This window comes from Varroa destructor, unplaced genomic scaffold (genome assembly GCF_002443255.2).
Source record: "Varroa destructor unplaced genomic scaffold, Vdes_3.0 BEIS01000001.1, whole genome shotgun sequence".
Taxonomy (NCBI): domain Eukaryota; kingdom Metazoa; phylum Arthropoda; class Arachnida; order Mesostigmata; family Varroidae; genus Varroa; species Varroa destructor.
In genome coordinates, this window is record NW_019211454.1 from 1,228,961 (window position 1) to 1,241,136 (window position 12,176).

The 12,176-nt window shown below is 40.3% G+C and overlaps 1 long non-coding RNA gene across 2 annotated transcripts in view; it reads right to left on the minus strand.

Annotated features, from left to right (window-relative positions):
• Positions 1-135: 135 nt before the first annotated feature.
• Positions 136-12,176, minus strand: part of LOC147758107 (uncharacterized) — a 48,119-nt gene continuing 36,078 nt past the window's right edge. Inside the window, exons 1-3 of one of the 2 annotated variants that reach the window (XR_015323076.1) lie at positions 8,306-9,282; positions 2,549-2,700; positions 136-2,344 (exon numbers count right to left, since the gene is read on the minus strand). This is a non-coding gene — a long non-coding RNA (uncharacterized LOC147758107). Of the gene's footprint in view, positions 2,345-2,548; positions 2,701-8,305; positions 9,283-12,176 lie in introns of those variants that run through there. The other variant, XR_015323079.1, reaches the window with a different exon arrangement.

Sequence of the window (12,176 nt, forward strand, 5' to 3'; positions counted from 1 at the left end):
TGAAAATGGTTGAAGTGGTCCAATACGTTCTATTTTACCTATAATTTATTTTCAAATTAGGTAAAAAAGGTTATTAAAAAGATTATTAACACATTCCATTTTATTACATGAGTAAAAACAGAAACACGTGTATTAAATATTGCGCAGCGCTATGTTAAACAGGATCGCATATAGAGGTTAATTAAAGAACCATAACTTAATAAATTACGGCAGTTTAAACTGGGGATGAAACAAGGTGTGCTTTTACTTAGCTGTCCATCCGAGCGCCGCAATAAGTCTGCGGTTCATGTGAACTATGAGAGCGCTGGAATATGAGGACTGATAAGAACCTTCAGTCTTGGTATGCCGTTTATATGCTGTATTTGCTGAAGCCCAGCCTTTCTCTATTATTTGATAATGGAAGAAATAAATTTGTTACTAGACGAGATGCAAGGAGGGCTCCGAGAAGGCGGCAGGAGTTGTAACAGCAAGTTCAGTCTGGAGCTATCAACCAAAGTACAAAGTCAGCTCGTAAATGTCGGTTGACCAGCCGGCCGGCCAACCGACCAAGAGGCCATCTTCGGTCTTTTGTTTTTTACTCACGTTTCCTTTTCAACCCCTTGTTGTTTTCACGCCCATTCCCTGAGCAATAAACAGTCAAAACACCGATAATATAACTACATCGTGCAGGTCTGAAACGAACGGTACGAATTACTGCACCTCCTCTCGGCCTTCTTGCCCCACCTGTCTTTCTTGTCGTCTCAAGTCAATGTTTCTAATTCTAGCTGTTCACTTTTACTAATAGTTACCATTCTTCAATTTGGATGGCAGAACCCGTTGCGGTTAGTTGTTTAAGATGCAGTAGACGATACGAAAGCACTAACATTACTTTATCGACTTTAACTTGCCCTAAATAATAAATGATTGCTGGGCCTCTGCTATTACCATGTCAGTCTGGATGTAATTTTGAACGTACTGATCCAATTAGCATCGTGTTATGGGGTCATTTATGACTGACTAGAAGAGCGGCTGTAGCAATACAACAGTATCAGCAGTAGACGTTGCTTTCACCGCGACCCGCGTCAGCATTTTTCTGCTCTTCTCTCATAGTCTCACTTAATTGAAAGGGGTCATGCGCAGCGGACAATCCTCAGGTTCTTCGTTTGAATGGCGTTCTAAACCTAGCTTATAAGTGAAAGTCTCTATCTTTATATCGTGGTTTGCATGACCAAAAGTAGAATAATAAGCAGTGTAGAAGTCATGCTCTTCTCTGGTACTGTTCCTAGAGCGTTTATTTGAGTTTCATTCACCTCTAAAAGTTCTTTTCTAAGGCTAAAATGTCTCTTAACATTATTGTCTTACAGTCATCTCTGTAAATGTACTTCAGTTTCTATAAGACCATCTCGATTTTATAAATTGTGTTTGTGCACAGAGCTATAAAATTACTTTTTGAAGATTTTGAAGCTAAGTGTAAAGAATAACAAGCACAAATTCGCTGCTGTTCGCCTCCGATAATGAGCTTCAATAAGCCGACTCAAGTACTCGGCGCCTCATTAGGCTAGCAATTATATGGACAGCAAAACAATTTCAAGAATTGCACAGAAGTGTGAAAAGCACGTAAGAGGTGAACATTTACTGAACATCGCCTAGTTCAACGTGCGATACTATACAGCAATGAAACTGTCACAGTTTCAAAATGCTTCAAGTACAGAGGAGCTAATGTAAATGTGAGGCATTTGCGTTCTTCAATTGGCCAAAGAGACTAGTGCTATGTTTCTTTCCATATCATTTATATGTATATTTATCACGCCAGTATCTATAGATGCAAATGCGAAGGTAAAGAGTAATGTTTTTTCCTACGTATACCGTTACGATAACATCACTGAAAATTTCTCACCCTGCTGGTATATAAAGATCGGATAGCTTCTCCCTTAAACTGGACATTTAAACAATTAAACAACATTGAGCAACATTTTCCAATGCTCCGAATATTCAAGTAAAGTATTCTAAAAAAAAGTTGCGAAAAACACTTATGGACCTCACAAAAATCCTGATTCTGAGTTACTTCAAAACGCTTATATACGCTCGTTGTCGTCGTTCCTTCGGATTGTTTTTGCGACAGGTTCTTAGTTGAAAGGTAATGGTATTTAACAATTACATAAGTGCTAACGTGGGAAGCTTTTGCATGAAAATGCGTGGCCGCAATTATAGTCATACAATTTATCTGATTTACGTCACGTGTGTTCTCAACCTCTGTCCTTTACATGAATAGCAGAGCAAGGAGAGTTAGAGTGATGAAACGAATTTGTTGACCAACCGCGACCCCAGCACTGTCTCCTACAGATAGATATCAGACAGAGATTGCCTGCAAAGTCGAAAACATTCTCTTATATTTATCAGATCGCTATTTATTGGATACTCATAAATGATATGGAAGTGCGCAGACGAACGCTTATCACAACGGTTGTGCATCTATCTAGAGATATTTGCATACTAAAACGCTATGCGTATCGCACGCGTATACTGCTTATATTTGCAAACACTGAAGCACCGTAGAAGCTTACAATACCTGCAGATCAATCTCTTTTGTCAATAGTAGAAGATCTGTACGGTATATTGGATATGAGGTAGATGGGAGAACTCGCTATCGATGACGATCACGCACGCTGTTGAGGCTACGAGCTGCTGTGTGGTCTCAAAACCCGCTGACGCGAGTGAAAACTTTGCCGATTTGGACGTTATGTGTACATGAAAAACAAAAGCGCAAGAGCACGAATATCTCTATCTCATATTTTCGCTTTTACATGAGAACGATTGCATGAGTAATATAGCTAAGGCTAAATCGAGAGAAGGAAAAATACCTACGTACCTATGTATATGATTTTTTTTTTACTTAATATTATTTTTTATCGTACAGCAAGACCCAGCATGTAAAATGCAGTTCCAAGAATTGCGTTTGCAATTTATTCCGACCAATTCACCTTTTGGGTATGCGAAATAGATAAACACGTCGACGGCACAAGACCTAATCATTCGCTGAAGTAACGCTGTTATAATGGATTCTATTTTTCATTGTCCAGAGGCCCACGTATCGAATACGGCGGTGCACATTCGTTACTTTAACCTACTGCAGCCTTTGGATTAGATCTTGTCAGTGAAAACAGGATGAAAAACTTTGAAACTAGTTGAATTTAAAATTATCATCTATGACGTTTAACATCTTTATCGAATTCTATCGAAGGCATAGTATTTTAAAAGAGTTAACGTTTTTTTATCTTGATATTTTGACACAACTATAAATAAAAACCTACGGTATTAGTGGTCCAGGAGTGCTATTTTCGCTAAAAGCTTTCGCAAGGGGGAAATTTCGAAGTTTCTGCAAAAGATGCATGCAGCTTACTGTAAAGAACCACTTGACGCCGTGAGAGTCCCTTCTACCAATACACATATGACGAATATCTTGATATCAACTCCATTTACCTACATATGTAACTTTGTTGCTTCATAGACACTTTCAACAATGTGTCAAATTGAGTTAAACCGAATTAGGACGTCCCATGCAATAGAAAACATTGGGCCTGGACCAAAACCTGGAAACCTAATCGAAAAGGCTAAGAAGACCCTTAACTCGGCGGTTTTTAGATGCGTCGCGATGGCCTGTTCCATCCCAGAAATTACTAGAGAAAACAGAACATTTAATATCTAAATAAGCAGCGCAATGGACATTGGCACCATTGTAAATAGCGTCTCTAGTTCCACTCGATTGATCGTGTCGCTATTTAATTAATAAAATATTGCCGCACGGTATTATAATCACACTGAATCTTTATTTCTCTCGAGCTTCTAAACTGTGTGCTATCATCTCGTTAGGTCAAATCCTGGTACCCAAAATATGCCCAAGGAGTTGACAAAATAATAAGACAATTCACTCTTCTCGAATTTTTGCAGCTAAGGCTATTGAGCATGAATGTCATTAAATTTGCTTTCCGTAATATACTTACAACTGGTTCGCTTCATGACGTAGGTACTACTGTCCACTGCAAGCAAGGATACTCGTCTCGAAATGTCCTTGCAAACTCCGTTTTAAGTTACAAGCTTTCCATGCGTGTATATAGATCATATATGTGCAGAGGACACGCTTGAACGAGCGAACTTCACAAGGTTAGGGTTCGTGTGTCAATATAATTTTACTATAAACCTAGTTACTAGCGATAGGCCCAGTTCTGTGTTGTACTTCTGTAGGTACAACCGTATAATGTCGTCTTCCTGAGCGAAATTACACTGTCTGATAACGTTTGCATTAGCCGCTGTAGAGATGACAAGTCGTGTCGGTCTCAAATCGAGTCTGCGTTATTTGAACTAACTAGGTTTTGCTTTGTACTTCGACTCGTTCGATAGCCCTACGCAACAAGCTTTTGGCCTTTGATCAGGTATCCTGTCCATTGAAATAAGTCATCGTTTTGTGCACGCTGCTCTGTAAAAGGCATACAGTATAAATTCGAAGGGTTGGAGATAAGTGAGAAAGCACATAATAAAAACCATATTCGCTTCATCCTTTCCTGTGCGTCAACCCATCGTCTGGTACTTTCCAATCCCCTCGTGAGGCTTTAAGGCAGGCATACAGCACATATGAATGTCCTGGGACGTGGCTTGTCGATAGAGCCCCGGGGGAAATTTCGAGTTTCCATTGCTGCACTCCTTACTTGCGTCTCTAGTGCAGGGTATCTATTCTGTGTAGCTAAAAGGTATCGCAGGACAGTCATTGCCAACAGCTACTATGTTATTGCTAGTGGCGTAGCCCATTAACGTTGCTCGTGGCATCACTATCAGATGGGAGGTTCTTCTTAATCGAATTTCGTTTTGTTCCGGTATTGGTGTAGAAACATGGCTACTTTTACTTGCTTTCTAAAGAAGTATCCGATCAAAAGTGAATCATACATTAAGATTTTGTAACTTTAGCAGGCGAAACGTTTAACTGTCTAATGATCTAAGCTTTATCTGGAACTACGGTCTCTTCCATGTGGATTCATGGACTTCCTAGGGTTCCTTTGTGCCAATAACCATGACAACCAATCGAAGATATACCTGTCTTTATTTCTACCTAAAAAGGCTCAAAAGCATCTAAAACGAAAAGTCAGAGCTATTATAAGAAATCTCCTGTCTCTTCAGCAAATTTGTTATCAGTATGATTGGGTTAATGTAGCTAGAATTTAACAGCGAGAAGAGCTGCTTATTACCTAGTATTTTTGTAGCTACAGTCGTATAGGTTGTGTGGTACGATATAGTGGTCAGTTGAAGAAAAAGCGAATTAGCTTTTAAAGTTTTACTCTTAGAATGTATTCACAACTTTTGATGCTGTAGAGTAATATATTTCTAATGACTATTAGAGGTTAATACTATTATTATTTAATTATTTAAATTACTATATTATATAATGGACTTAATTATTAATTGGTGATTAATCATAGATTTTGACTTAATGTTAATAATATTCTATAATATGTCAAGAAATAATTTTCAGCAAATAATTTTCTAGTCAAGACTATTTAGTGTATACAAGGCCGTTGGCCATGTCGCAGCCATACAGGTGTACGATGCCATTACAACTCTAAAAGGTAAGCGACTTCCTTCTTGTAAGGTTACGGAACCAATAAGTCGCCTTTTTGCAAGGCCTGGATCCGATCGAGTCTGACTGGAACATGTGGCATTTTTCGGACGACGAGGCTCGGCTGTGTCTCCACATCCATGGTACTTGCTTCTCTGCTTTCTTTGCATTTATTCTGTTGTATTGACAAGGAGCCGACTTTTGTCCTTTTTCATAGCCTAAACACCTCAGATCCAATGATGGTGGGCGAGAGATAGTAAACAGGAATGTAATATTGAGCTTTAAGCTAACTAACTTATTGTTTCATATGAAGTTGCTTGTCCGCTTGCTTGGAGGTTTAACAAAAATAACTTCAGATGAACAAGACATAACTTCAAACACATTTCATTACGATATTAAACTTTTTTTTTTGTCATTGGCTGCTGTCGCTGCCTTTCTGTTCAGTTTTTCTCCCTCGCCTTCTCTCCGTCCGTTAGACTTTTAACATAGAAGCGTTAGTGTTGTTCGGCTTTTCCTGTTATTTGACTTTTGTTCGTCTCTGGATTCTTCGGTTTTGTAGTCCTATTTCGCTAGATAATTTCTTTTCGTCATAGAGCAACATCCAGGCCACTGCCTTCCTAGACAGAACTTCTCTTCTTGTTTCGATAAATTTCGCAAACCTTTACTAATGCTATCGTTCTTCAAAGGTAAAGAGAGCAAAATTTCGATATACCAAAAAGCCTTTCCGCAGTCTTTTCACCGTGTTTTGTACCTGTCATACAGATACGAGTACACACATACAACGCACGTGTATACATTTACAGCGGAAATATGTGCAGGACACATATGAACGGAGTTTTCTTCTTCACGACTCGACCAATCGTTTTCGGAACATAGCTAAGTCCCTGTCTTGCACATTGCCCGTTGTTTCTCCTGTTTCCAATTTTCTTCCAAATACACTATATATCAATCTTTTTCTCCGTCTCTTGTACCCCCCTCAGCACACGATACTGTGTGGACAGCAAATCGACGCTGTATTTGGCTCCGTTGTGAAGCGTCCGGCGATCAAGTCCTTTACGAAGGCCGGAAAATGTTCTGCTTGTGAAAGCGTTCGTCGATGATGACGGTGTCAAAATGAAGGCAACAGCTTTCGATTCCTTGACTGCGAGTTAGAGAGAACCGATATTGTTCCTACACGCCAAAAATCTTCCTCTGCTTTCGAGCATCACCTTTAGAGTTAAAAGATGTAACAAGGCTTCTCTTCGATTTTTGGGAGCCGCATATACGCCACAGTAGGTACACTTCAATGTGAAACTGTAACTAGATGAGTCTATTAATTTAATAGTTGATTAATTACTAGGGGATAAAACAGTATTCAAGAAATGGAGGATACGCATTACAAAATGCTCTCTCATTAATTTAATCGTAAAAAAGTTCTCGATATGGCTCCCAAAAGCAAAGAAGGATGAAAGCTGCAATTTTCCCCAAACGATCAAGGAAGGTAACGAACCAAAGTTTACTTATATTGTAATTTTAGGTTTTTATAATTCTAAGTGTTATTCCTCTGTGTACAAGCTCCCGGAGTAGCGTTTTCGGCACGACTTGCCCTTACTAGAAGGTCTGACAGAAGTGGGTCTTGCTATACCTGTCTAGGGTTTCTCTAACAGACCTTTTAAACGGTATGGCAATCATATGTCATAGTAACCATTTACCAGTGCTGGAAGTACTTACCACAGCAACGCATTTAAAGACATGCGCACCAGCTACCTGAACCATGCCGTCCCGCGCATTGACCCGATAAATATGGCATGTTTTAATACGTAATAATGAGATTAAGGCACATGGACATAAAATGTGACATCTTGTATGAAGTAACAGTAACCGGAAGATCGAAAATTACAAATACGTAACGCAAATTACAAATGAACGAGGCTAAGGAACTTCTACATCCTAGATCCTCGTTAACGACAGGGAATAGATCCTCCAACTGGAGCTAGGGTGCAGTTCCTTTTCAAAGCATATGAAAGGAAAATAAGATCTGTAGTTCTTGGATCCGCCCTTTCTGGATTTGTAGTTTCCATCGCCAAATAGAAAAATTCAGTCGACTCTTCCGGATGTAAGAAAATATTCGACCAAAACCAGCAACCGTGGCGCTGCATCCAATTTTTCGTAATGTTCTGTCAATATTATTCGTTACTAAAGTATGCATTAGACTCAAGCTCATGCAACTGACTTGTTTCTACCGTTGGAAAGGTTTGTAAAAAATACTTTTCACTACTGAGCGAGTTTGAACTGGCTAGTTATGACAATCGTTTATATTGGCGTTACTCCAATCATCCTGAAATGCTGTAAATCTACATGAGATTAAGAGCCCGTCAAACGACGGTGTTTCGTATTATGTTGTCCTTAAACAAACTGATAACGAAGAACACCTATTTTTACTTTGAATACTTTTCCGACTAAAAAATAGTGATAAAGGGAACAATTTCTGTCGTATAGGTGCTTATTGCCCTCGGTTCAATTTCAACAGGCCTGGTAATCTTGTCAGTGTTAAATATTGATGGTATTAACCTCTCAAAACGGGTGTGGCTTTATTGTGTTTTTGATATATCCACAATAAATCGCGGCCAGGGTGTCATTGATGTGGTATACAGAGCGATATCTATGAACATAGTAGTAACTTCTATCTGTCATTTGAATATACTATGTGACACGCATAATACACAGAGCCGCGAAACTTACCGTTCTCGCTTCGAATAGCCAAAACGTGTATGATGTTTGAGTAGAACGATGATGGTTACGAGACACTTCAGCTTCTGTTCGTTCATTTGTTGTTGCTCACATTATTATTACACGTTCTTCACGTAGCATACTCTTGCTCCGAAACGCATATTGACCATATAAATCCACTAGCATTTTAGAACGACACTTTTTTTCATTTTATAGCCATTCAAGCATGAAATTACACTGCTTTTGTCGCATCTAGATTATAAAAATTTTGCTTTAGCTCATCTTGTTTTCTGTTGCGCGGTCATATTTGATACATTTTGCCGTATTGACGTGTTATAGTAAGCGTTGGTAGTTCTGATATTCATTACATGCATACGCCTCGCATCAGCGACAACAGGTGCTTCGCCTTAGACATGTCGTATACGCTATTCGCTGAGCAATCGGGCCATCCAAATCGCCTTATGGCTGTAAACAGAACCAATGTCTACTACTTACTGTTGGTACTATTACTACTCCTATTACTATTCCCAGTTTCTTCGCGAGATGTCCACTGGGTCAATCGCGCTTAGCACGCATGACGATGCCATCTCTTCGGTTTGGTTGCAAGTTGCAATCGGATACGCTCGTCAGGTCTGTACTCCTGGCCTATTCCCCCGTTCAGCTCAGGTATTGCGTTGCCTTCCGTCTTCTCGTCTATTCCGTCCAGTGCTTCGATTCTATCCCAAAATTCCGCTACTGTGTCCCCGTATCATCACACATGCTTTGTAACGCCAAGCATGCTTTCATGCTCGCTTGTCAGCTTTCGTGGGGTGGTTGTCCGCGGTTTGTTGCTAGCCGTTGCTTTGGTCCTACATAGCTGGATACTTTTGGTTATCAAGATGGAGTAGAGGCGGCGAAAGGCGAAGGTCAAGTCATTGGATGGGAACGCGAAAGCGTGAGCATTGCAGCTAGCAGCTGGCCGCTTGTCATCGGCAGAAGCGGACCATAGGGCGACGACGGGAAGGATGGAGGCAATATGGATCGAATTATCTAATATCAGCTAATGAGCCCATCTTGGCCTCAGAACACGTCCAGTATCACCCAGCCTTGCTCTCTCCCCCTGTGTTACGCAGTTTCCAATCTTCTATCGCTTGCTTTCCCACCTATCGACAGCTTCCCATGGCTTACTGGACCGTCCTCCACCATGCAATTTTCTTTTGCTTTTTCTCACTGTCTTGTCGTACGTAATTTCGTATGTGTTTCATGGGCTAGAATGTCTGTGTGTACGCGATTGAACGTTGTCATAAGAAGTACCTCAACGTACATTCCAGCCCCAATGTGATGCGATTTCCGTGCCACCTCTTTTACCAACTGGAAGGAAATGTGGTATATATCGAACTTGTAACGCCGAAAACAAACCCCTGATATTTAACTCACTAGTGAGTATGCCGGCGACCGGTGTTCGATGGAACAGGGCTAACTTCCTAGATTGAGGTGTGGGAAGGGGTGCCGTATGTTATTCTTATCACCGGCAGGGCCCGACGGCCGTCCTCGAACGGCCGCTTTGGCCTCTGGTCGCGCAGCTCTCGCACTACTTGCCATAGTGACTCCAGTGCAAGCTAAGCACAGGAAATAAGCATCGTAAAGCGACTGTAGTGATGGTGGCAGTTTCATTGTCATCAACGATTCGCCGTGGTGGAGACTGGCGCGCCGTCCTCACGGGGAAGAGGACGGGAACAGATTTCGTTTTCTTTTACGTTGCCGCTTTTTCTCGCTCTCTCTCTCTCTCTCGTCGTTGCCACGTCAAGGTGGGAGTATCGGCGGGGCAAAAAAGGTGTGGTTTATATATATATATATATATATATATATATATATAGTTTCAGTGTTTTCAGCTAACTTTTATATAAGTAAGCGATGTCGCTACTTCAATATAAAGCGGAAAAGGAACAAGTGGCCCCATCTAAGTCTGGATTTAAGCGAAGCTTGCACAAGACTACGATTTGCGTTTAGGTCGATTGGAAAAGAAAAAAATACTTTCAAAAAGCAGGACTATCGACAGGAATCTGTATATGGCCCACTTATCCCAAGTTAGCGAGGCTGTCCAATAGAATATATCTGAAAAGCAAGGCAAAGATCTTTACCTTACACTTTTGCACCCACCACATTAAACGGAGCTCATCACTCCTTTTTCGACCGCTGAAATAATGAAATTCATCACAATACATTTGCTAATATAGAGAGTTGCAAAATAGATTCAACGAATTTCGCAACCTCAAAACTTCTGATGGGACGGAATGGAATAAAATGGCTAGAACAAGAGTGAAATTCGTAGAGAACAACTGCAAATACAAAAAAAATTTGTTGTTGTAATTTAGGTGATGTCCTGTGCTTTTTATTAGTTGAGAATGAACATCACTCATTGGTTAATGTTTTATCTAAAAATATCTTGTTTCAACGTTGCTCTTTAATCTATCCTTGTCTACAAGGGTTTGTACCTTATGCGCTTGTGAGGAAATTTCCGTTTTTTTAGTTGTATATCGGCCTGTATGTAAGCTGATGCATAACTAATCTTTCCGAGGTGGCATTGTGTTAAAGATACTGGAACAAGATGTTCTTGTGACCTTAAAATTGAAAAGCTTAGTTGAACTGGGCAACGAAGGGGAACCGAGTAGATTACGTCGAAGGGTTTACTAGTCTATGCAGGAGTCCTAGTATTGCCGCACTATTTTTCAATTCAAAACATGATAATATAAACAGATTATTCAAATAAAATATCTGAAATGGGAAAATTAATGTTATCTGCAAAAAAATTTATCATAAATTTTTCTGCACAAGGCTTGGATCTGTTGGAACCAGTGCTACCATTACAGGATTTGATTACAGAACAGTAGAAACGGTCACACAACAAAGTCAATTTGATTAAACTGACTTCCACAATCACACTGACCGCCCTACTTTGAATACGGACTTTTTTCAGCACTTGTTGCGTTATCTTTTAGCAGACGATATCTTACTAGCACACAAGGGCCACTGAACCACCTGTGCTTTTTGCCACCAGTGGTTTTGGACCAGCGCGGCTTCCAACTAAACGGAAAGTAAAAAGCTCTTAGTTTAATTTAAATGAGTGAGGCATTTCTTATCTTGTCTGCCGAAAAATAAAAAGCGCAATCGGCGGCAAGGCAGGAATGACAAGTGGCAATATTTCGCAACTGGTGTGACAAGGCATTGCCTTTGAGGTCTCACAACATGAAAAGAACAGAAAATTCTAATGAAGACATAACATCATTGGTTCAGTTGAAGCGGCCGGAGAATGCATACATGTAGATGGGATCAACAGGAAAATCCTCGGGGAAGAGACACTCGACGAAGCTAGTCTTAATCTCCAAAGAATGTTGAAGGGTGGCGAAGTCCTTCAACTTTCAATGACTTGGGACTGTCAGCACGAGAGGTAGCTACAGCCGTATCCAAAGACGGCGTTCTAACTGGGCGTTTTTAAGTTCGTCGTCATCACTAGGGTCTCAGAAATGGAAACCGGAACTGGCAATTTTGAAGCGAACTGGTACTTCTCGGAGAGGTAGACTAATCTCAAAAAGCAGAAATATCTCAGTAGAAAACGAAAGAAGTGCCTAGATCAGGAAGAACAGGGGATTGGACCGCGCTAGTACGAATTTAAATCCGAACATTTTAGCACAAAGAACTATGAAACCTCTTCAAGCTACTGACGCGTAAGCGAGGTGGCTGAACTGCCGTGTGATTTAACTATCTTAAGAAGAATCAACGGATGCACGACCGTTTTAAAGGTACGTTTTATAGCAAATGTTGTTTTAAATATTCGACTGTAGAATACGAAGCACGAATTTTTACTCTACACATAGAATTAACATGTTAAAGCTGGAAAGTTGAA